Genomic DNA, 27560 nt, shown 5'->3' with positions numbered 1-27560 from the left:
GCTTAAAATTTCATACTCTATCTGAATCACGAAAGAAAAAATTTGGGTTCAGTGTCCCTTTAATGCTTTTCTCTTCCTTGTATTAAACACAAAACCCATCAGGAGATGTTGCTGAGCAGGGAGTTAATTAGTATTTAAATTAGGAAACACAAAACACATAAAAAAATGTGTTTTAAATACTTGAAATACAGGAAGGTCGACTTCTTTTTCTTCTATATATGCAATGGGAAATGTGATACCACAATTGTCAACATGGAATCAACGGGGCTTGGAAGTCTACTGGTTACTCTGCTTATCTCAATTTTTCTGATCAACATAATATGGATTTATTTTTACAAAAGACAAAATCTTCCTCCAGGACCAATTCCTCTTCCAATAATTGGGAATTTGTTGCTAATAAAACGAGGAAATCTTGTCGAAACCCTCATGGAGGTATGGAATCACAATTAGAGAAACTTCCTAAAAATGTTACTTCTTGGTGAAAATTGCAGTGTGTTTTTGTACATGTATATTAGATCATTGATTTTTAATCTATGTTTGGTACTTTCTAACATTTTTTTGTGCCTGTAAATATTTGACCATAGCTTTTAAAGGTAATGGTCTGTTCTTCAAAAACATTGATGTTGAGATAGATAGATAGATAGATAGATAGATAGATAGATAGATAGATAGATAGATAGATAGATAGATAGATAGACAGACAGATAGATAGATAGATGTAGATATATGATACATAACTAGATAGATGAAAGATAGATGTTGAGATAGATAGATGTTGATATTAATAGATAGATAGATTGATATAGATAGATAAATGTTGAGATAGATAGATATATAAATAGACAGATTAGATATATAGATAGATAGATAGATAATAGATAAAAAGATATATGTTGAGACAGAAAGATAGATGGATGTTGAGATAGATAGATAGATAGATAGATAGATAGACAGATAGATATATGATTGATAGATAGATTGATTAGATAGATAGATGATAGGTAGATAAATAAATAGATAGGTAGATAGATGTTGAGATAGATAGATAGATGTTGAGATAGATTGATGTTGAGATAGATATATAGATAGATATATGCTGAGATAGATGTTGAGATAGATGATACATAGATAGATAGATAGATAGATAGATAGATGAAAGATAGATTTTGAGATAGATATATGTTGATATTGATAGATAGATAGATAGATAGATAGATAGATAGATAGATGCTGAGATAGACTGATGTTGAGCTATATAGATAGGATAGATAGATAGATAGATAGATGATAGAGAGGTAATAGATAAATAATTAAATAGATAGGTAGATAGATGAAAAATAGATGAAAGATAGATGTTGAGATAGAAAGATGTTGATATTGATAGATAGATAGATTATAGATAGATAGATGAATGTTGAAATAGACTCACAGCCTTTGTATTGACATTTTACCACATTCTTTTACACTTTTCCAAACCTCACTTGCTCAGTCACCCCCCCCCCCATGTCATCACTCACTCTCAGTTCACTCTGCCTTATATCAGACTTATTTCCTTTCTCCCTCACCTTCTGTGTCCATTCCCTCTCCTTTAGATTGTAAGCTTGAGAGCCTCTCTACCTGTAGGCCACTTTGTATTTAAAGTTAACTACCTTGTGCTCAAGGGCAGGGCATTCCTCTCCTTTTGTATAACTCAATTATTGCACCTACAACTGTTATTTACCCCTACTGTACTTGTTTGTGTATTACTGTATCCCTGTAATGTTTTTATTCTTTGTATAGTGCTGCATAATCTGCTGGTGCTTTATAAATAAATGATCATAATAATAATAGATAGATAGATAGATAGATAGATGTTTAGATAGATAGATAAATAGATAGATGTTGAGATAGATAGATAGAAAGATAGACAAAAACATAGGTAGATTGATAGATACAGTATATGTTGAGATAGATAGATAGATAGATAGATAGATAGATAGATAGATAGATAGATAGATAGATGTTGAGATAGATAGATAAATACATAGGTAGATTGATAGATACAGTATATGTTGAGATAGATAGATGATAGATAGATAGATAGATAGATAGATAGATAGATAGATAGATGTTGAGATGGAAATACAAATAGATAGATATATATATATAGATGGAGATGGTCACTGCTGTATGTATCCATTCTGTATTTTATTGAGCTTCCCATCATCTGAAGGATTTTTGATAGCATCTGTCTCTTCTCCAGCTAAGCAGTCAGTATGGCTCAGTATATACACTCTACTTTGGCTTCCGACCAGCGATTATCATTTGTGGCTATCAGGCTGTGAAAGAAGCTCTAATTTACAATGCTGAGGAATTTGGTGCCAGAGGAAATATGCCATTATTAGACAAAGTCTTCAATGGATATGGTATGCCAGTACTTAATATAAGATACATTATAGTGCCCAGGCAGGGTAGGATTCAGAGCTAGAGTGATTTGCTGTTAGCCAATGGGAATGTAGGAGCTCTTACGGGTCCTTATGGAGAATAGAGAAGTTAGAAATCTCTTACAGGAGCAGACTGTGTAAAGTTTTTTTTTATTATTGTTATTAAAGGGACACTAACCCCATTTTTTTTCTTTCATGATTCAGATAGAGCATGCAAATTTAAGCAGCTTTATAATTTACTCTTATTATCAATTTTTCTTCATTCTCTTGGTATCTTTATTTGAAAAAGCAGGAAAATAAGCTTAACAGCAGTCACATGTTTGGCTCAGTACACTAAATAGCACTTGCTGATTGGTGGGTACATTTAGCCACCAATCAGCAAGCACAACCCAGGTGCTGAACCAAAAATGGTCCAGCTTTCATGTCTGCTTTTCAAATAAAGATACCAAGAGAATGGAGAAAAATTGATAAAAGGAGTAAATTAGAAAGTTGCTTAAAATTGCTGCTCTATCTGAATCATGAAAGAAAAAAAATGGGTTTAGTGTCCCTTTAAACTAACCCCCTGCCCCACCCTCCTGAAAAAAAAACAGTATCCTTACTATACCACTTCACATTTGCATTTATTTAATTACTACTTATTTATTAGCCCAAATCTTATGGTGCACTGCCCTTGCTGCCCCTATGGAGGAGCCTTCACTTCATACCTCCCATTGGTTATTCAGTGTGCATGACTAGGCTGTTCATTGGTAGAGCTGGAACTGTGTAGTGCATGTCTGGATAATTCATTGGTGTGACCTAGCATTTAGGGTATGATACAAGGGACATGAAACCCCACATTTTTCTTTCATGAGTTAGATAGAACATACAATTTTAAACAACTTTACAGTTAACTTCTATTATCTAATTTCCTTCATTCTCTTGGTATCATTTGTTGAAGGAGCAGCAATGCACTACTGGTTTCTAACTGAGCACATGGGTGAGCCAATGACAATCAGTATATATATGCAGCCACCAATCAGCAGCTATAACCCAGGTTCTTTGCTGCTCTTGAGCTTATCTAGATACACCTTTCTGCAAAGGATAACAGTACAATAAAGGAAATTAAATAATAGAAGTAAATTGGAAAGCTGTTTAAAATTGTATGCTCTGTCTAAATCATGAATGTCTAAATATGGCTTTACTGTCCCTGACACCAGGATATACCACCTCACCTCACTATAACTCCCTCATAAACATACTACAGATGTTTTTAACTTGATAGCTGATTTTAGGAATAGTCCTGCATCATTTCCTTGTAAACCTCTTTAACCCTTTAAGGACCGGGCATTTCAGACAAAAACTTCCCCAAAAGACCAGAGCAACAGAAATAGAGCCTTTCTTTAGATTTACCTATCAAAACTATATTATTTATTTTAGTAGACAACCCAAAGTATTGATCTAGGCCCATTATGGTATATTTCATGCCACCATTTCACCGCCAAATGCGATCAAATTAAAAAAAACTTTAACTTTTTCACAATTTTTGGTTTCTAATAGATATGTGCATGATTCGTTTTGGTTCAGTTTGGATCGATTCAGAGTTTTTCGAATTTAGTTTCGGATCGATTCGAATTTGGAAAACTTTAATGGATTCGTTTCGGAATCGTTTCGGATTCATTCGGATTCGAAAAAATTCGGCTGGATTCTGTTCAATTCGGTTCGGTTCGGTTTGGAAATTCGGAATTTTGGTATGTGTGCTGTGTATTAGACTAGTATTATGTACTGTATATTGGGTGTAACCCATAGCAGAGTGATATAACCTAATATACTATACAATACTAGTGTAATCCATGGCCATCCGAATTTACCGAATAAATCCGAACTAATTCGGATTTATTCGGTAAATTCAGCAGTATTTTAATTCGGAAATTCGGTTCGATCCGAATCTCCGAATTTGCCGAATTTTCTGAATTTCCGAATCGATCCGAAAAAAATTGCACATATCTAGTTTCTAACTGAAATTATTTACAAACAGCTTGTGCAATTATGGCACAAATGGTTGTAATTGCTTCTCTGGGATCCCCTTTGTTCGGAAATAGCAGGCATATATGGCTTCGGCGTTGCTTTTTGGTAAATAGAAGGCCGCTGAATGCCACTGTGCACCACACTTGTATTATGCCCAGCAGTGAAGGGATTAATTAGGTAGCTTGTAGGGTTAATTTTAGCTTTAGTGTAGAGATCAGCCTCCCACCTGACACATCCCACCCCCTGATCCCTCCCTGACCCCTCTTAAACAGCTCGATTTCTTTAGTTTAGTTGCCCCCCCTCAATAAACTACCCCCCTCCCATATCCCTTTCTGTTAACGGATCCCACATGGGATCCCTCTCTTTGCCCCTATTCCCTCCTCCCTCCTTCCCCCACAATGATGCAGTTTTTTGTTTTATTCTATACCCTGTAGCATGGCATAGCAGTCCCACCCACTCCTGCCCTCCTCCCGCCTCCTCCAGTGAAGCGCCGCCCTACCTCCTCATGCTCCCACCCACCAACGATCAGCACCATCGCTGTCCAATGCAGAGAGGGCCACAGATTTATTAGAAGCTATAGCTTGTATCTACTGTTTTTTAATTAGTACTAAAACATCTTTTTTTTAGGGATCATTTTCAGCAATGGCGAACGCTGGAAAATTTTACGTTGATTTGGTTTGTCCACTCTGAAGAAATTTGGATTTGGCAACAAGGGAATTGAAGAAAAGATCCAGGAGGAAATGTGTTACCTGATGAAGGAACTGCGATCCTATAAAGGTAATCTTTAGCATTAAAGGGACACAAACCCCCACATTTTTCTTTCACGATTCAGATCTAACATACAATTTTAAACAACTTTCCAATTTATTTCTTTTATCAAATTTTCTTTGTTTTCTTGTTATCCTATGTTGAAAATTAGGAAGGTATGCTCAGGAGTGTGCATGTGACTGCAGTACTATATGACCATTAGCAAGAGCACTAGATGGTAGCACTATTTCCTGTCATGCAGTGTTTCAGGCATGTGCCCACTACCTACCTAGATATCGCTTCAACAAAGAATAACATGAGAATGAAGCAAATTTGATGGAAGCAAATTTGATAATAGAAGTAAATTGAAGAAAAAAAACGGTATAAGTCTTGGGGATCTTAACATAAAGAAAAAAAAAGTTAAAAAAAAAAAAATATTTTAAAAAATTAAAAATTAAAAAACCCTCAAATGTTCTTAGCACCCAGGTGGGAAAGTGCTTAGCACTCAAAGGGTTAAAATTGTTACTTCCCTAAAATAAAAAAAAAGTGTTGTCTTGTTTGTTAATTTCAAAATGTTTGTACCTGGTAAAGAAAGTGTGCATCATTAAAGCGACAGTAAGTCAAAAATAAACTTTCATGATTCAGATAGAGAATGTAATTTTAAACAACTTCCTGATTTACTTTTATTTATCAAATTTGCTTTGTACTCTTGGCGTTCTTTGTTGAAAGCTAAACCTAGGTAGACTCATATGCCCATTTCTAAGCCCTTGAAGGCTGCCTCTTATCTCAGTGCAATGTAACAGTTTTTCAAAGCTAGAAAGTTCTATTTCATGTGTGCCATTTGTATATTTTTGTGCTCACTCCTGTGGAGTTATTTATGAGTCAGCATTTATTGGCTAAAATGCAAGTCTGTCAAAAGAACTAAAATAAGGGGGCTGTCTGCCGAGGCTTAGATACAAGGTAATCACAGAAGTAAAAGAATATTAATATAACTGTGTTAGCTATGCAAAACTGGGGAATGGGTAATTATCTATCTTTAAAAAAAAAAAACAATTCTGAAGTAGACTTTAAGACAGTGGCGGCTTGTGGCTTATTCAAATACATACATGAACAATACATGAACTGGGGTTAAATACCACCTAGAAAGTATTTTATAATTTGCTTCAAATATAGCAGTGGAGAAAGAGGATTATTTTACATTTTAAAATGTTTTCCCACATTCCTTATCTATCAAACTTATGTCAAGTTCTCATTACCAATGTCAACTAAAGGGGGAGAGTAAGGGCTACTTGCTTCCTTAAAGGGCCATGATACCCAAATGTTGAAACACTTGAAAGTGATGCAGCATAGTTGTAAAAAGCTGACTAGAAAATATCACCTGAACAACTCTATGTAAAAAAATAAAGATATTTTACCTTAAAATGTTCATAGTATTCAAACCCCATTGCAAAGGGCTTTAAGCAGCAAATCAGTATGCCTGTCCCGGGACAGGCAAGGGAGTGAGCCTTGTGCACACTCATGTTATTTCCCAATTCAGTTTTTAGAAAGTTTACTATGAAATCTCATGAGATCACAGTAAAAGAGTTCATGACCTCAGCACTGTTGATGCTGATTGACTGCATTTCATTTCTTCATTTTTATTTGTTTTACCTGCAACTGGGCAGCAGCTGAAGTATAACTTTATACACAGAACTTACTCTGGTGAGCTAAGGAAATTGTGAAGTAAAATATATTCCTTTCTTACATAGAGATGTTCAGGTGATATTTTCCTGTCAGCTTTATACAGTTATGCTGCATCAAGAAAATGGAGCCCCAAACCTTCTCTTTTCATGTGCATAAATCTTTTGAAAGAGGATAGAGATCTAGCAATGTCAGACTTATAAGGAACACTGGTAAGAAAATGCCTTATTTGGAAATAGGACAGTCAGGTGTTAAAAGATGGCCTATCTTTTTCTTTATTAGCACAAATAGTTGTATAGAGGTACCTGAAAAAAGGTTAGAATAGAGATGGTAAATGCCCATCCTTGAACAATAAAAATCTACTTATAAAGTTGGTTTAGAAAAAAAAAAGTGTTATTCAACAATGGGGTACGGAGAGAGATAGAGGTGTTGATATAACATTAAACTGTCTCCTAGCTCTGTCCAATACTGCCAAGATTCCTGAAACAGTTGGTATATTGGTAGGGTATAGGGGACTATTGGCTTTAGAAAGTCAGCATAGATTGCTGATAAGTGGAAGCTGGCATAAATCAATTTCCAATTGGCCCTGTCTTAGTGCTTAGGCCATGATGCAAATCTATAATTATTGCAAAATAATCTGAATTGCTGTGTTTTGAAGATAAGGTGCTCCAACTCCAAGTCCACTTTTCTCCCTATAAGCTTACATTGTGGTTGCAGTAGGTCCACCCCTGGCCTCTCCTCTCACACGCTCCGACTCCGTTTTGCTCCGACCAGGCTCCTCCTCCTGCACATTGTCATCACTTACTCTCACGTGGCTCTCACTCGCAGAGCAAAAACTATGAGATTAAGAAGGTTAGGAGCAGGGTTGAGGGCGGCGCACAGGCACTTAGAAGTATAGGCTTAAAGCCCTTTGCACTTATTTCTATCTATCGCACGTGCGGTGTGATAGAAGCAAAAACTGCATTTTTTTCTACAAGATTGGACTGGAACCTTTTTAGCTGAATAAATATAATTTTTCCAATAGTGGGGCTATTGGAAAAATGATATTTATTCAGCCAAAAAGGAGGTTTACGTGCATCTGTGCTCCTATAGAGGAGCCTCCACTGCTTTAAGAGTAAAGCTAGGTAGGCTGATAGATACAAACACTGCTGCCATAGACTACTAAAGACATGCATGCTCCTGAGCTTCTATGTATAACATAAACACTGTTGCCAGATGATTCAAGACACATGCACACTCCTGAGTACACCTAGAATTTAAAAAAAGAATAGCAAGAGAATGAAGCAAAATTGATAACAGAAGTAAATTGGAAAATTATCAACACAACATACAGAAAACCTGGCACTCGCTAGCAGGCACACAGCAATATTTATAAGCAAAAATGGCACAATCTTACAGACAGCTGTAAAGTTCCCAGCATCCCAAGCAGTTAACTCCTGAGCAGCCTGGGTGACCGTCCCAAAGGGAAACTTACAAATACAACTGACTCACCCATTGTTTTGCTTTCAAAAATTACTGTGTGCTTGCTAGTGAGTGCCAGTGTATTGATTATTTTTGGAAGTTTCTCTTTGGGCCTGTCACCCAGGCTGCCCAGGGGTTATCTGTCTGGGTTGCTGGGAACTGTACAGCTGTCTGTATGTATTCAGGGCTGTAGGGTCACAGTTACTTAGGATGTGTACTCTGTCCAGTCTGAGAGTGTGGTCCATTTTTTTGCTCTGTAAATTGGAAAGTTGTTCAAAAATTCCATGCGCTATCCAGTCCATTTAAGTTTATTTTTTTCTTTACTGAGAGTGCTGTCCATGTTTGTGTTTTGTATGTACATAGGGAAATTACAAAGGCCCGTGTCACCCAAATACAACTGACTCTCCCATTTTTGCCTTTAAATATTACTGTGTGCCTGCTAGTGAGTACCAGGTTTTCTGTGTGCTATGTTAATAATCTATGTGAGTTTCGCTATGGGCCTGTCACCCGGGCTGCTCAGGGGTTACCTGTCTGGGTTGCTTGGAACTGTACAACTGTCTGTAAGTATTCAGGGCTGTGGTGTAGCAGTGACTTAGGATGTGTACTCTGTCCAGTCTGAGAGTGTGGTCCTTTTTTTTGTTTTGTAAATTTCAAAGTTGTTCAAAAATTCCTTGCTCTATCCAGATCATTTAAGTTTATTAATTTTGTTTTACTGTCTCTTTAATGACAAACAAAATAAAGATTTGTGTTGGGTTTAGGAAATACATTACAGGTTAATGGGCATCTGTATATTGTTTGATGCCTTTTTATAGTGTGTAGTGATGTCGCGAACCTAAAATTTTTGGTTCGCAAACCGCAGACTCGAACTTCCGGTATTGTTCGCGAACGCGCGAACCGCCATTGAATTCAATAGGCAGGCGAACTTTAAAACCTACAAGGACTCTTTCTGGCCACAATAGTGATGGAAAAGTTGTTTCAAGGGTCCTAACACCTGGACTGTTGCATGCTGGAGGGGGATCCCTGGCAAAACTCCCATGGAAAATTACATAGTTGATGCAGAGTCTGCTTTTAAGCCATAATGGGTCTAAATCAACTAACATTCCCAAAGTGGCTGTCTCAAAACATCCCGGACAGAAGATAGATTGATAGTGATAGATAGGATAGATAGATATACATAGATTGATAGTTAGATAGAATCGATAGAAGAGAAATAGATATATTTGTTAGATATATAATTACCCTAATAAATTCTAATAATCAAACATGCGTTCTTGGACCCAACTAGCTTGTGTCAATTAGTACTTTTCTTAGCACTTTAATCCCTGTTCCCCCCCCCCCCTATCGTGGGAGTTCTATATGGCCTGCCAGATTACCCTGAAAAATTATAATAATAAGACATGTGGTCTGCTACCTATTTTAACAAGGTTGTGTTTTAAGTACTACCATTCTTAGCACTTTAATCTCTGTAACTCCCCCTATTTGGTGAGGTCTATACGGCCTGGATGATTACCCATACAAAATATAATAATAAGACATCTGCTCTTGGTCTGCGACCCATGGTAACTATGTTGTGTTAATTAGTAATGTCCTTCGCATTTTAATAGCTGTTACTCATACTCACCCTATCGGTGGAGGTCTATATGGCCTGCATGATTACCCTTACAAAATATAACAACCAAACATATGTTCTGGGACCCATGGTAAGTAGGTTGTGTTATGTAGTACTGTTCTTTGCATTTTCATACCTGTTACAACACCAAATGGTGGCAGGTCTATCTGTCCTTCATGATTAGCTGCACCCAAACCCAAAAAAAAGCAGAGTGGTCTTAGACTAACACCCATGGCTAACTCTGTTGTTTCAATTAGTACTATTCTTAGCACTTTCATCCCTGTTACGGGCGGTCTACATGGCCATCATGATTAGCCGAACAAAATACTACAATCCAACCTTTGCTCAGTCTTCATAGACCCTTCATTGTCTGTATTTTGATAGTACAGTTCTTATTATTTTTATAGCTGATACAACACCGAATGTTGTCAGCTCTATATGGCCTGCATGATTAGCTGCACCCAATACAAAAATAAATCCAAGCGGTCTTGGATTAACACCCATGGCTAACTCTGTTGTTTCAAGTAGTACTATTCTTAGCACTTTCATCTCATCATCCCTGTTACTTCCTGGACTCTCGGTGGTGGTGGTCTATATGGCCATCATGATTAGCCTAACCAAATACTACAATCCAACCTTGGCCCAGTCTTGCTAAGGCCCTTCATTGGCTGTATTTTGGTAGTACTGTTCTTATTAGTTTAATAGCTGATACGACACCGAATGTTGTCAGCTCTATATGGCCTGCATGAATAGCCGCACTCAAAGCCAAAAAAAAGCCAAGAGGTTTTGCACTAACACCCATGGCTAACTCTGTTGTTTCAAGTTCTACTATTCTTAGCTCTTTCATCTCATCATCCCTGTTACTTCCAGGACTCTCGGTGGTGGTGGTCTACATGGCCATCATGATTAGACTAACCAAATACTACAATCCAACCTTGGCCCAGTCTTCCTAAGGCCCTTCATTGGCTGTATTTTGGTAGTACTGTTCTTATTAGTTTAATAGCTGATACGACACCAAATGTTGTCAGCTCTATATGGCCTGCATGAATAGCCGCACCCAAAGCCAAAAAAAGCCAAGCGGTTTTGCACTAACACCCATGGCTAACTCTGTTGTTTCAAGTTCTACTATTCTTAGCTCTTTCATCTCATCATCCCTGTTACTTCCAGGACTCTCGGTGGTGGTGGTCTACATGGCCATCATGATTAGCCTAAACAAATACTACAATCCAACCTTGGCCCAGTCTTCCTAAGGCCCTTCATTGGCTGTATTTTGGTAGTACTGTTCTTATTAGTTTAATAGCTGATACGACACCGAATGTTGTCAGCTCTATATGGCCTGCATGAATAGCTACACCCAAAGCCAAAAAAAAGCCAAGCGGTTTTTCACTAACACCCATGGCTAACTCTGTTGTTTCAAGTTCTACTATTCTTAGCTCTTTCATCTCATCATCCCTGTTACTTCCAGGACTCTTGGTGGTGGTGGTCTACATGGCCATCATGATTAGCCTAACCAAATACTACAATCCAACCTTGGCCCAGTCTTCCTAAGGCCCTTCATTGGCTGTATTTTGGTAGTACTGTTCTTATTAGTTTAATAGCTGATACGACACCGAATGTTGTCAGCTCTATATGGCCTGCATGAATAGCCGCACCCAAAGCCAAAAAAAAGCCAAGCGGTTTTGCACTAACACCCATGGCTAACTCTGTTGTTTCAAGTTCTACTATTCTTAGCTCTTTCATCTCATCATCCCTGTTACTTCCAGGACTCTCGGCGGTGGTGGTCTACATGGCCATCATGATTAGCCTAACCAAATACTACAATCCAACCTTGGCTCAGTCTTCCTAAGGCCCTTCATTGGCTGTAGTACTGTCATCCTTTTGAATAAAAGATTACAGTAAAGGCATTGATTTTAGAAACCCACAGATCATTATTTGCAACCGTGAATTTAGAAAAATAAATTGATTACACAGCCGTGACACTTATTTATGCTCAGGCCTTTTTAATACGAGGGTCCCGGAGCCTCAACCGAAACAACAGCATGAAAGAGGAGATATGTCATCCTTTTGAATAAAAGATTACAGGAAAGGCATTGATTTTAGAAAGCCACAGATCATTATTTGCAACCGTGAATTTAGAAAAAAAAATCGATTACACATCCGTCACACTTATTTATGCTCAGGCCTTTTTTAATACGAGGGTCCTGGAGCCTCAACCGAAACAACAGCATGAAAGAGGAGATATGTCATCCTTTTGAATAAAAGATTACAGGAAAGGCATTGATTTTAGAAACCCACAGATCAATATTTGCAACCGTGAATGTAGAAAAAAAAATTGATTACACAGCCGTGACACTTATTTATGCTCAGGCCTTTTTAATACGAGGGTCCCGGAGCCTCAACCGAAACAACAGCATGAAAGAGGAGATATGTCATACTTTTGAATAAAAGATTACAGGAAAGGCATTGATTTTAGAAAGCCACAGATCATTATTTGCAACCGTGAAATTTGAAAAAAAAATTGATTACACAGCCGTGACACTTATTTATGCTCAGGCCTTTTTAATACGAGGGTCCCGGAGCCTCAACCGAAACAACAGCATGAAAGAGGAGATATGTCATCCTTTTGAATAAAAGATTACAGGAAAGGCATTGATTTTAGAAAGCCACAGATCATTATTTGCAACCATGAATTTAAAAAAAAAAATTGATTACACAGCCGTGACACTTATTTATGCTCAGGCCTTTTTAATACGAGGGTCTCGGAGCCTCAACCGAAACAACAGCATGAAAGAGGAGATATGTCATACTTTTGAATAAAAGATTACAAGAAAGGCATTGATTTTAGAAACCCACAGATCATTATTTGCAACCGTGAATTTAGAAAAAAAATTGATTACACAGCCGTGACACCTATTTATGCTCAGGCCTTTTTAATACGAGGGTCCTGGAGCCTCAACCGAAACAACAGCATGAAAGAGGAGATATGTCATCCTTTTGAATAAAAGATTACAGGAAAGGCATTGATTTTAGAAAGCCACAGATCATTATTTGCAACCGTGAATTTAGAAAAAAAAATTGATTACACAGCCGTGACACTTATTTATGCTCAGGCCTTTTTAATACGAGGGTCCCGGAGCCTCAACCGAAACAACAGCATGAAAGAGGAGATATGTCATACTTTTGAATAAAAGATTACAGGAAAGGCATTGATTTTAGAAAGCCACAGATCATTATTTGCAACCGTGAAATTTGAAAAAAAAATTGATTACACAGCCGTGACACTTATTTATGCTCAGGCCTTTTTAATACGAGGGTCCCGGAGCCTCAACCGAAACAACAGCATGAAAGAGGAGATATGTCATCCTTTTGAATAAAAGATTACAGGAAAGGCATTGATTTTAGAAAGCCACAGATCATTATTTGCAACCGTGAATTTAGAAAAAAAAATTGATTACACAGCCGTGACACTTATTTATGCTCAGGCCTTTTTAATACGAGGGTCCCGGAGCCTCAACCGAAACAACAGCATGAAAGAGGAGATATGTCATACTTTTGAATAAAAGATTACAGGAAAGGCATTGATTTTAGAAAGCCACAGATCATTATTTGCAACCGTGAATTTAGAAAAAAAAATTGATTACACACCCGTCACACTTATTTATGCTCAGGCCTTTTTAATACGAGGGTCCTGGAGCCTCAACCGAAACAACAGCATGAAAGAGGAGATATGTCATCCTTTTGAATAAAAGATTACAGGAAAGGCATTGATTTTAGAAACCCACAGATCATTATTTGCAACCGTGAATTTAGAAAAAAAAATTGATTACACAGCCGTGACACCTATTTATGCTCAGGCCTTTTTAATACGAGGGTCCTGGAGCCTCAACCGAAACAACAGCATGAAAGAGGAGATATGTCATCTTTTTGAATAAAAGATTACAGGAAAGGCATTGATTTTAGAAACCCACAGATCATTATTTGCAACCGTGAATTTAGAAAAAAAAAATGATTACATAGCCGTGACACTTATTTATGCTCAGGCCTTTTTAATACGAGGGTCCCGGAGCCTCAACCGAAACAACAGCATGAAAGAGGAGATATGTCATACTTTTGAATAAAAGATTACAGGAAAGGCATTGATTTTAGAAACCCACAGATCATTTATATGACCCGTGTAATAGAAAAAAACATTCATTAGACACCGGTTACACTTATTTATCCTCAGGCCTTGTTAATACGAGGGTCCCGGAGCCGCAACTGAAACAGCAGCATGAAAGAGGACATATGTCAATCTTTTTGAATTATAGATTACAGGAAAGGCATTGATTTTAGAAACACTGAGATAATTACTTGCAACCGGGAAATCAAAAAAAAAATTGAACAGACACCCAGTACACTTTATTATCCATAGGCCTTTTCAGCAGAGGCTCCAGGACCCTCAATAAAAACAAGAGCAGGGAGCTGGGCATAGGAGTACAATGGAGTGTGACAATAATAATCTGAAGGTGAAGATTGCATAGTTGTGGCATTTTAATTTTGTTATCGTGGGAACTTAGTACTTGCAATGACCTTGCTCTGGTGAATCCATATCGCAAATGTGTTATTTAAGGCACTGTTTGTCTATTTTTTTGAATATCAGCATTTGTTAAATGAAGCTCAACTTAGGCTGGTGAGAAACGAACTTTCTTCTGGCTGTTTGCAAATGTTGTGGCTCTGGACAAACATGTGAATAAGGGGCCATCAGCCATATTCTGCACGCAACCCCTTTGATGATTAACGATAAACATGTGTCACCTGCAAGCAGAGCTCGTTACTTCTGTCTAAATCATCTTCCTGGTATGGACAGGCCAGTGTTTCCCACAGCAAGTACGAATTTTGAAATACAAGTTTTTCTTGAGTATGGTAGGAAACCAAAGTTTATTTAATTCAGTACTATCTATCACCACAAAAAATGAACTTCTTGAAGCAACAAAAATGCCAGCAATTTCATGTGCTTATGGATGACAAGGACGTCATGTCCTTTGGTGCACAGAGATGGAGACGATTTTTGCCCTCCCTGTACACTACCCAGATGTCTCAAACATCACCAGAAACACAATACAGCCACTCTTGTGAAGTTCCTGGTGTTCCGGTAGCCAGCTCTTTGCGCTCCTAAAGGAATACTTTATCAGTGTTTTTGTATACATCCGACAACAGCTTCGGAGACTGTGGTGACGCACATGTTATTTACTGTTGTTCCAGCTGTGGCAATATCAATTGGCATGAAAAAGTTAAGATTTGTGGGTTGTGGAGCCTATAGCTGTTAAGGTAGGACGTGTGTTTGAGGAGCTCCAGGTCTTACAAGTTACTTTGGAGTTAGTTTTCAACCTTAATTTAATTTTCTTTTTGGGATTCATAGTCACACTTTCTGGGGCTATCCAAGAGGAGCCTGGTAAAAGCAGTAGTAGTCACCCCTTATATCAACGGGTATGGAGACCTGTTTTTTGCGTTTCCAATATTGCGCCGTACCCCAAACTAATCCTGAATGAAAAAAAAAAATAACAATTTGGACTAGTGACGCACATTTTATGCACGCTGTGGCAATTGCAATTTGCAATAAAAATAATCTGCTAACAACAACCACTACCTACGACCACACCTGACTCCTGAAGTCATGCCTCAGTTATTATGTCAAGTTAAATTAATTTTTTTTTTCTTTATTATGCGCAGCAGAGGCTCCAGGACCCTCGACAAAACCAGCAGCAGGAAAGAGGACATATGGCATCCTTTGGAAAAAATGATTATAGGAAAGGCATTGATTTCAGAAACACAGAGATCATTAGTTGCAACCGTGAAATCTAAAAAAACATAGATTATACACCCAGTACACTTATTTATCCTTAGGCCTTTTTAGAAGAGTGTCCCGGAGCATGAAAGAGGACATATGGCATCCTTTTGAAAAATAGATTACAGGAAAGGCATTGATTTTTGAAAGACAGAAAAAATAAGATACACATGTGAAATCTAAAAAAACATTGAATAGACACCCAGTACACTTCTTTATCCTTCGGCCTTTTTAGCAGAGGCTCCAGGACACTAAACAAAACCAGCAGTAGGAAAGAGGACATATGGCATCCTTTGTGAAAAAAATATTATAGGAAAGGCCTTGATTTTAGAAACCCGGGGATAATTTGTTGCAACCGTGAATTTGAATCAAAAAAATGGTTGGATGGACACCCAGTACAATTCTTTCTCCCTAGGCCTTTTTATAAGAGGGTCCAGGACCCTCAAACAAAACACCAGCAGGAAAGGGGACATATGGCATACTTTTTAACAATACAGTAAGAGTACAGGAAAGGCATTGATTTTAGAAACCCATAGATAATTTTTTGCAAATGTAAATTTGAATCAAAAAAATGATTCGATGGACACCCAGTACACCACTTTCTCCTTAGGCCTTTTTATAAGAGGGTCCTGGACCCTCAAAAAAAACACCAGCAGGAAAGAGGAAATATGGCATACTTTTGAAAATTAGATTACAGGAAAGGCATTGATTGTAGAAAAACAGAGATCAGTTATATGACCCGGGAAATAGAAAAAAAACATTGATTGGACACCCAGTACACTACTTTATCCTTAGGCCTTTTTAACAGAGTGTCCCGGAGCCTCAACAGAAAGAACAGCATGAAAGAGGACATATGGCATCCTTTTGAAAAATAGATTACAGGAAAGGCATTGATTTTTGAAAGACAGAAAAAATAAGATACACATGTGAAATCTAAAAAAAACATTGAATAGACACCCAGTACACTTCTTTATCCTTCGGCCTTTTTAGCAGAGACTCCAGGACACTCAACAAAACCAGCAGTAGGAAAGAGGACATATGGCATCCTTTGTGAAAAAAAAGATTATAGGAAAGGCATTGATTTTAGAAACCCGGGGATAATTTGTTGCAACCGTGAATTTGAATTAAAAAAAATGATTGGATGGACAGTCACCAGGTACAATTCTTTATCCATAATGCCTTTTTATAAGAGGGTCCAGGACCCTCAAACAAAAAACCAGCAGGAAAGAGGACATATGGCATACTTTTGAACAATAGAGTACAGGAAAGGCATAGATTTTAGAAACCCATAGAATTTTTTTTTAAAATGTAAATTTGAATAAAAAAAATGATTCAATGGACAGCCAGTACACCTCTTTCTCCTTAGGCCTTTTTATAAGAGGGTCCTGGACCCTCAAAAAAAAAACCAGCAGGAAAGAGGACGTATGGCATCCTTTTGAACAATAGAGTACAGGTACAGCATTGATTTTACAAACACAGAGATCATTTTGGTCAATTGTTCAATAGAAAAATAACAATGAGTGGCCAACCAGTACACCTCTTTCTCCTTAGGCCTTTTTATAAGATGGTCCTGGACACTCCAAAAAAAACACCAGCAGGAAAGAGGGCGTATGGCATCCTTTTGAACAATAGAGTACAGGTACGGCATTGATTTTACAAAACCAGAGATAATTTTGGTCAAATGAGAAATAGAAAATAAAAATGAGTGGACACCCAGTACACCTCTTTCACCTTAGGCCTTTTTATAAGAGTGTCCAGGACCCTCAAACAAAATACCAGCAAGAAAGAGAACATATGGCATACTTTGGAACAATAGAGTACTGGTACGGCATTGATTTGTGAAAACAACAGATAATTGTTTGTAAAAGTGAAATAGCACCAAAAACCATGCTTGGACTCCCACTCCAGGTCGTTCACCTTCAGCTTTTTTATAAGAGGGTCCAGCACCCTCAACAGAAACAACTGCAGGAAACACCACCACATATGCCATCCTTTTGCACAAGCGAGTACAGGTATGGCATCCATTTTAGAAACCCAAAGATAATTGAGAGGAACCAGGAACATTTTTATAAAAACTGGATGGGGCAACCATTACTACAGGTCGTTCTCCTTCAGCCTTTTTATATCATGGGCCACGACCCGCAACAGGCACAACAGCATGAAACAAAACATATGCCACCCTTTTGCACAATAGAGTACAGGTATGTCATAGATGGAACACAGAGATAATTTAGATCAACCAAGAGACGGATAAAGATGCTTGGTCGGTCCTACTCTTTCAAATTTGTTGCATTTTGCGTTCAATTGAATGGTCCACCGGATATGAGTGGTGTGTAAAGTTGTACAATTCGTAACAGTTTAATCACTAGTGTTATGTGCCTTATTTTTTTTATTTGAGTTTTGTACCCACAGAGATGCAGCAGAGGCCAGAAAAATTAGGAATGTACAAATGACTGAAACATTGGGGTATTGTTGGAGCAACTGCTGTAGCAGCGGCCAGAAAAATCGATGTTTGTGAAACATTTATAAAGTGCCCGAAAAGCTTGTGGCTTGAACACTAGTTGTTGGCGGATAAGTCAAGCAAGTCCTCCGTCTTTATAACCAAGAAAAAAAGGCCAGCCTGTGTAACAGTTGTAGCCCAAGGCAGCTCATATCATCATCAGTAGTTTTTTATTCAAATGTATCGCCCAATGTCAGTCCCTTCGGGATCCAGCCCTCATTCATTTTTATAAAAGTGAGATAGTCAAGGCTTTTTTGACCTAGGCGACTTCTCTTCTCAGTGACAAAACCTCCTGCTGCACTAAAAGTCCTTTCGGACAGGACACTTGAAGCGGGGCAGGCCAGAAGTTCCATTGCAAATTGGGATAGCTCAGGCCACAAGTCCAGCCTGCACACCCAGTAGTCAAGGGGTCCATCGCTCCTGAGAGTGTCGAGATCCGCAGTTAAAGCTAGGTAGTCTGCTAGCTGTCGATTGAGTCTTTCTCTAAGGCTGGATCCCGAAAGGCTCTGATGGTGCATGGGAGTTAAAAAGGTACGCATGTCCTCCATCAACAAGACGTCAGGAAAGCGCCCGTTCCTTGCCGCCGTGGTCGTGGGAGGAGAAGGATAAATTTCATCTCTTCCCCTGTTACATTCCCGTGGTGCTGTGACATCACCCTTATACGCTGTATAAAGCATAGTTTTTAATTTATTATGAAAATGCTCCATCCTTTCCGACTTGCGGAATTTGGTAACATTTCAGGCACTTTATGCTTATACCGGGGGTCGAGGAGCGTGGACACCCAGTACAGGTCGTTCTCCTTCAGCTTTTTTATACGAGGGTCCCTCAACAGGCACGACAGCATGAAAGAACCCATTTGAACAAGGTTGGATGCTGAGCTAATCATGTCGCGTTCCTCCTCCTCGCTGATCTCACTGATGGTATCTTCTTCCCCCCAGCCACGTACAACACCACGGGTACCTGAGAGGTGACAACAACTAGCACCCTGGGATGACTGTTGTGCTCGGTCTTCCTCCTCCTCATCCTCCCCAAAGCCACATTCCTCCTCTGACTCCTCTTCCTCACAATCCTCTTCCTGCATTGCCGCAGGTCCAGCAAGAAATGCTGATTCGGCTGTTTGTGGGGGTGATGGACACCACAACTCTTCCTCTTCCTCTTCACGCTCATCTACTGCCTGATCCAGCACTCTTCGCAGGGCACGCTCCAGGAAGAAAACAAATGGTATGATGTCGCTGATGGTGCCTTCGGTGCGACTGACAAGGTTTGTCACCTCCTCAAAAGGACGCATGAGCCTACAGGCATTGCGCATGAGCGTCCAGTAATTTGGCAAAAATATCTCCAGCTCCCCAGAGGCTGTCCTAGCACCCCGGTCATACAAATACTCATTAACAGCTTTTTCTTGTTGGAGCAGGCGGTCAAACATTAGGAGTGTTGAATTCCACCGTGTCGGGCTGTCGCAAATCAAGCGCCTCACTGGCAGGTTGTTTCAACGCTGGATATCAGACAAGTGCGCCATGGCCGTGTAGGAACGCCTGAAATGGCCACACACCTTCCTGGCCTGCTTCAGGACGTCCTGTAAGCCTGGGTACTTATGGACAAATCGTTGTACAATCAGATTACACACATGTGCCATGCACGGCACATGTGTCAACTTGCCCAATTTCAATGCCGCCACCAAATTACTTCCATTGTCAGAAACAACCTTGCCAATCTCCAGTTGGTGCGGAGTCAGCCACTGCTCCACCTGTGCATCAGGAGTGCTAGTGCGGTGTGACTCTCCGCTTTCAGGCAAGTCAACCCCAAGACGGCGTGACACTGCCTTACCCGGGATGTAGCATAGTACCTGGGGAGCTGGGGGGGTGCCATAGATGTGGAGCAAGACGCAGAAGTTGAAGAGGACTCAGCCGAGGAAGAGGTTATGGAAGAGGATGGAGTAGGAGGAGTAGAGGAGGTAGCAGCAGGCCTGCCTGCAAGTCATGGCGGTGTCACCAACTCTTCTGCAGAGCCACGCATTCCATGCTTGTCAGAAGTCAGCAGGTTTACCCAATGCGCAGTGTAGGTGATATACCTGCCCTGACCATGCTTTGCAGACCAGCTATCCGTGGTCATATGGACCCTTGCCCCAACGCTGTGTGCCAGACATGCCATAACTTCCTTTCTCACAACAGAGTACAGGTTTGGGATTGCCTTTTGTGAAAAAAAATTTCTGCCAGGTACCTTCCACTGCGGTGTCCCAATAGATACAAATTTTTTGAAAGCATCAGACTCCACCAGCTTGTATGGTAAAAGCTGGCGGGCTAAGAGTTCAGACAAGCCAGCTGTCAGACGCCGGGCAAGGGGGTGACTTTGAGAAATTGGCTTCTTACGCTCAAACATGTCCTTGACAGACACCTGACTGTGGGCAGATGACCAGGAACTGCTACGTAAGAGAGACTGAGTGGAGGATGGTTGAGAGGGGGCAAGGAGGACAGCACTGGTTGACGTGGCTGAAGATGCTGGAGCAGGAGGAGGAGGGCGGCTTTCACTTTGTGTGCTGCTTCTACTCATGTGTTCTTCCCATTGGCCTTTGTGATGGGAGACCATGTGCCTTCGCAAAGCAGTTGTACCTAGGTGGCTGTTGGACTTCCCACGACTCAGTTTCTTTTGGCACAGGTTGCAAATGGCATCGCTGTTGTCAGAGGCAGACACACAAAAAAAATGCCACACTGCTGAGCTCTGCGATGACGGCATTCTGGTGGTGGCAACAGCATGCGTTGATGGGCGTCGGCGGGCTGTCTGGCTGACCCCTGGTGACAATGCATGCTGTCTGACTGTACCACTAGCTCCTTGAGACGACCTCCCCGTGCTTCCAAATCGTCTCCTCCTCCTCCTCCTCTCTGTCTCCCCATCTGAACTTTCCCCCTCTTCTTCTTCTCTTCTAGCAGGCACCCACGTGACATCCACCGACACATCATCATCAACCGCTTCACTTGTATCTGAAACATCAAGAAAGGAAGCAGCAGTGGGTACAACATCACCATCATCATCACACCGTACCTCCATGTTGGTAATGCTGCCTGACTGAGACTGATCACTATTATCTACATCCTCAATGATGGTTGCGCATCACTCATTTCTTCAAAATGATGTGTCAATAACTCCTGTGACAGATCAAGTGAAGCGGCTGTGGTTCTAGTGTTGGTGGTGGCGACAGGCGGCGGAGTGTCACTGGTCACTTGAGACCTGCCCAAAGCACAGCTGGACTTAGATGGTGCGTCAAGGTTAGGAGGACTAGCAGCGGAAGCTGAAGAAGATTGGGTTTCCTGTGTTAGCCATTCAACTAGGTCCTCCTCAGAAGTTTTTGCATCCCCCCTGGCACCCGGCGTCTGAACAATGTGCATATTTGTAGGGTCTAAAGGAATCACAGCACCACGACCACGACCACGGAACCTGCGGGGTGGCCTGCCTCTGTCTGTCATTTTTTTTTAAATGGACGCTAACAATACTATTACACCAATTGAGTGGTGGCACTGTGAAAGTGGGCACAGTATACGCTGTGAGACTGACAACAACAAAAAAGACAGATGTTTTAAAAATCACAAATTGTTAATTTTTTGAAATATTACTAGTACTGTGGCAACAAATATGATTGTTTGGCACTATTTGGCAAATGAGCCTGTCTGGCACACACGCTGGGAGAAAGGAAACTGCAATTCAATGGCACTAGGAGACTGAAGAATCACAGTCAAAACAGTTATGATTAACAAAAATTCCAATCCTGTTACAATAAATATGAGTGGTGGCACTAATTGGCTAGTTGGGACTGGCACACAGGCAGACAGGAAGGAGGAAAATGCAATTCAAGGGCACTAGTAGACTGCAGATTGACAGTCAAAACAGTGTTGATTGACAAATTTTGCAATACTGTTAAAAGAAATATGATTGCTAGCACTGATTGGATAGTTGGGCCTGGCACACAAGCTGGCAGGCAGTAGAAAAGTGCAATTCAATGGCACAAGCAAAATGAGGATTAAGATCAACAATAAAGATTTTTTTTTATTTAAATTAGTAACTATACTGTGACAACAATTAGGATTGGTGTAAATAGTTGGCAAGACGGCCTGGCACAAAAGGATGGCAGGTAGGAGGGAGATGCAATTCAAGGACACTAGGAGACTGATTAATGACAGTCAAAACAGTGATGATTGACAATTTTTGCAATACTGTTAACAGAAATATGATTGCTGACAACAATTGGCTAGGTGTGCCTGGCTCACAGCAGGCTGCAAGGCAGGAGGAAAGTGCTATTCAATGGCACCAGCAAACTGAGGTTTCAAATCACAGCAACTATTACCAAAAATTTTAATTTTTAATTATTAGAATACTGTCACAACAAATATGGTTGGTGTAAATATTTTTTAAGTAGGCCTGGCACACAGGCTTGGAAGGCTGTAGAAAACTGCAATTCAAAGGCACGAGCAAACTGAGGGTTAAGATCATCAACAATAAAGATTTTTTTAATTTTAATTAGTAACTATACTGTGACAAAAAATTAAGATTGGTGTAAATAGTTGGCAAGACGGCCTGGCACAAAAGGATGGCAGGCAGGAGGGAGATGCAATTCAAGGACACTAGGAGACTGATTACTGACAGTCTAAACAGTGATGATTGACAATTTTTGCAATACTGTTAACAGAAATATGATTGCTGACAACAATTGGCTAGGTGGGGGCCTGGCTCACAGCAGGCTGCAAGGCAGCAGGAAAGTGCGTTTCAATGGCACCAGCAAACTGACGATTCAAATCATAGCAACTATTACCAAAAAGTTTAATTTTTAATTATTAGAATACTGTCACAACAAATATGATTGGTGTAAATATTTTTTAAGTAGGCCTGGCACACAGGCTTGGAAGGCTGTAGACAACTGAATTCAAAGGCACGAGCAAACTGAGGGTTAAGATCATCAACAATAAAGATTTTTTTAATTATAATTAGTAACTATACTGTGACAAAAAATTAGGATTGGTGTAAATAGTTGGCAAGACGGCCTGGCACAAAAGGATGGCAGGCAGGAGGGAGATGCAATTCAAGGACACTAGGAGACTGATTACTGACAGTCTAAACAGTGATGATTGACAATTTTTGCAATACTGTTAACAGAAATATGATTGCTGACAACAATTGGCTAGGTGGGGGCCTGGCTCACAGCAGGCTGCAAGGCAGCAGGAAAGTGCGTTTCAATGGCACCAGCAAACTGACGATTCAAATCACAGCAACTATTACCAAATATTTTAATTTTTAATTATTAGAATACTGTCACAACAAATATGATTGGTGTAAATATTTTTTAAGTAGGCCTGGCACACAGGCTTGGAAGGCTGTAGACAACTGAATTCAAAGGCACGAGCAAACTGAGGGTTAAGATCATCAACAATAAAGATTTTTTTAATTATAATTAGTATCTATACTGTGACAAAAAATTAGGATTGATGTAAATAGTTGGCAAGACGGCCTGGCACAAAAGGATGGCAGGCAGGAGGGAGATGCAATTCAAGGACACTAGGAGACTGATTACTGACAGTCTAAACAGTGATGATTGACAATTTTTGCAATACTGTTAACAGAAATATGATTGCTGACAACAATTGGCTAGGTGGGGGCCTGGCTCACAGCAGGCTGCAAGGCAGCAGGAAAGTGCGTTTCAATGGCAACAGCAAACTGACGATTCAAATCACAGCAACTATTACCAAAAATTTTAATTTTTAATTATTAGAATACTGTCACAACAAATATGATTGGTGTAAATATTTTTTAAGTAGGCCTGGCACACAGGCTTGGAAGGCTGTAGACAACTGAATTCAAAGGCACGAGCAAACTGAGGGTTAAGATCATCAACAATAAAGATTTTTTTAATTATAATTAGTAACTATACTGTGACAAAAAATTAGGATTGGTGTAAATAGTTGGCAAGACGGCCTGGCACAAAAGGATGGCAGGCAGGAGGGAGATGCAATTCAAGGACACTAGGAGACTGATTACTGACAGTCTAAACAGTGATGATTGACAATTTTTGCAATACTGTTAACAGAAATATGATTGCTGACAACAATTGGCTAGGTAGGGGCCTGGCTCACAGCAGGCTGCAAGGCAGGAGGAAAGTGCGTTTCAATGGCACCAGCAAACTGACGATTCAAATCACAGCAACTATTACCAAAAAATTTAATTTTTAATTATTAGAATACTGTCACAACAAATATGATTGGTGTAAATATTTTTTAAGTAGGCCTGGCACACAAGCTTGGAAGGCTGTAGAAAACTGAATTCAAAGGCACGAGCAAACTGAGGGTTAAGATCATCAACAATAAAGATTTTTTTAATTATAATTAGTAACTATACTGTGACAAAAAATTAGGATTGGTGTAAATAGTTGGCAAGACGGCCTGGCACAAAAGGATGGCAGGCAGGAGGGAGATGCAATTCAAGGACACTAGGAGACTGATTACTGACAGTCTAAACAGTGATGATTGACAATTTTTGCAATACTGTTAACAGAAATATGATTGCTGACAACAATTGGCTAGGTAGGGGCCTGGCTCACAGCAGGCTGCAAGGCAGCAGGAGGAAAGTGCGTTTTAATGGCACCAGCAAACTGACGATTCAAATCACAGCAACTATTACCAAAAATTTTAATTTTTAATTATTAGAATACTGTCACAACAAATATGATTGGTGTAAATATTTTTTAAGTAGGCCTGGCACACAGGCTTGGAAGGCTGTAGAAAAGTGCAATTCAAAGGCACGAGCAAACTGAGGGTTAAGATCATCAACAATAAAGATTTTTTTAATTTTAATTAGTAACTATACTGTGACAAAAAATTAAGATTGGTGTAAATAGTTGGCAAGACGGCCTGGCACAAAAGGATGGCAGGCAGGAGGGAGATGCAATTCAAGGACACTAGGAGACTGATTACTGACAGTCTAAACAGTGATGATTGACAATTTTTGCAATACTGTTAACAGAAATATGATTGCTGACAACAATTGGCTAGGTGGGGGCCTGGCTCACAGCAGGCTGCAAGGCAGCAGGAAAATGCGTTTCAATGGCACCAGCAAACTGACGATTCAAATCACAGCAACTATTACCAAAAAATTTAATTTTTAATTATTAGAATACTGTCACAACAAATATGATTGGTGTAAATATTTTTTAAGTAGGCCTGGCACACAGGCTTGGAAGGCTGTAGACAACTGAATTCAAAGGCACGAGCAAACTGAGGGTTAAGATCATCAACAATAAAGATTTTTTTAATTATAATTAGTAACTATACTGTGACAAAAAATTAGGATTGGTGTAAATAGTTGCAAGACGGCCTGGCACAAAAGGATGGCAGGCAGGAGGGAGATGCAATTCAAGGACACTAGGAGACTGATTACTGACAGTCTAAACAGTGATGATTGACAATTTTTGCAATACTGTTAACAGAAATATGATTGCTGACAACAATTGGCTAGGTGGGGGCCTGGCTCACAGCAGGCTGCAAGGCAGCAGGAAAGTGCGTTTCAATGGCACCAGCAAACTGACGATTCAAATCACAGCAACTATTACCAAAAAATTTTATTTTTAATTATTAGAATACTGTCACAACAAATATGATTGGTGTAAATATTTTTTAAGTAGGCCTGGCACACAGGCTTGGAAGGCTGTAGAAAACTGCAATTCAAGGGCACGAGCAAACTGAGGGTTAAGATCATCAACAATAAAGATTTTTTTAATTTTAATTAGTAACTATACTGTGACAAAAAATTAAGATTGGTGTAAATAGTTGGCAAGACGGCCTGGCACAAAAGGATGGCAGGCAGGAGGGAGATGCAATTCAAGGACACTAGGAGACTGATTACTGACAGTCTAAACAGTGATGATTGACAATTTTTGCAATACTGTTAAAAGAAATATGATTGCTGACAACAATTGGCTAGGTGGGGGCCTGGCTCACAGCAGGCTGCAAGGCAGCAGGAAAGTGCGTTTCAATGGCACCAGCAAACTGACGATTCAAATCACAGCAACTATTACCAAAATTTTTAATTTTTAATTATTAGAATACTGTCACAACAAATATGATTGGTGTAAATATTTTTTAAGTAGGCCTGGCACACAGGCTTGGAAGGCTGTAGACAACTGAATTCAAAGGCACAAGCAAACTGAGGGTTAAGATCATCAACAATAAAGATTTTTTTAATTTTAATTAGTAACTATACTGTGACAAAAAATTAGGATTGGTGTAAATAGTTGGCAAGACGGCCTGGCACAAAAGGATGGCAGGCAGGAGGGAGATGCAATTCAAGGACACTAGGAGACTGATTACTGACAGTCTAAACAGTGATGATTGACAATTTTTGCAATACTGTTAACAGAAATATGATTGCTGACAACAATTGGCTAGGTGGGGGCCTGGCTCACAGCAGGCTGCAAGGCAGCAGGAAAGTGCGTTTCAATGGCACCAGCAAACTGACGATTCAAATCACAGCAACCATTACCAAAATTTTTAATTTTTAATTATTAGAATACTGTCACAACAAATATGATTGGTGTAAATATTTTTTAAGTAGGCCTGGCACACAGGCTTGGAAGGCTGTAGAAAACTGCAATTCAAAGGCACGAGCAAACTGAGGGTTAAGATCATCAACAATAAAGATTTTTTTAATTTTAATTAGTAACTATACTGTGACAAAAAATTAAGATTGGTGTAAATAGTTGGCAAGACGGCCTGGCACAATAGGATGGCAGGCAGGAGGGAGATGCAATGCAAGGACACTAGGAGACTGATTACTGACAGTCTAAACAGTGATGATTGACAATTTTTGCAATACTGTTAAAAGAAATATGATTGCTGACAACAATTGGCTAGGTGGGGGCCTGGCTCACAGCAGGCTGCAAGGCAGCAGGAAAGTGCGTTTCAATGGCACCAGCAAACTGACGATTCAAATCACAGCAACTATTACCAAAATTTTTAATTTTTAATTATTAGAATACTGTCACAACAAATATGATTGGTGTAAATATTTTTTTAAGTAGGCCTGGCACACAGGCTTGGAAGGCTGTAGACAACTGAATTCAAAGGCACGAGTGAACTGAGGGTTAAGATCATCAACAATAAAGATTTTTTTTAATTATAATTAGTAACTATACTGTGACAAAAAATTAGGATTGGTGTAAATAGTTGGCAAGACGGCCTGGCACAAAAGGATGGCAGGCAGGAGGGAGATGCAATTCAAGGACACTAGGAGACTGATTACTGACAGTCTAAACAGTGATGATTGACAATTTTTGCAATA

The 27560-nt window shown here is 39.5% G+C and overlaps 1 pseudogene; it reads left to right on the top strand.

Moving 5' to 3' along the window:
- The first annotated feature begins 252 nt into the window (after positions 1-252).
- LOC128636468 (cytochrome P450 2G1-like) overlaps positions 253-27560 on the top strand; it is a 48391-nt pseudogene continuing 21083 nt past the window's right edge.

The sequence above is a fragment of the Bombina bombina genome, chromosome 7, assembly GCF_027579735.1.
Source record: "Bombina bombina isolate aBomBom1 chromosome 7, aBomBom1.pri, whole genome shotgun sequence".
In the NCBI taxonomy this organism is placed as follows: Eukaryota; Metazoa; Chordata; class Amphibia; order Anura; family Bombinatoridae; genus Bombina; species Bombina bombina.
This window is presented reverse-complemented; position numbering and strand designations above follow the sequence as displayed.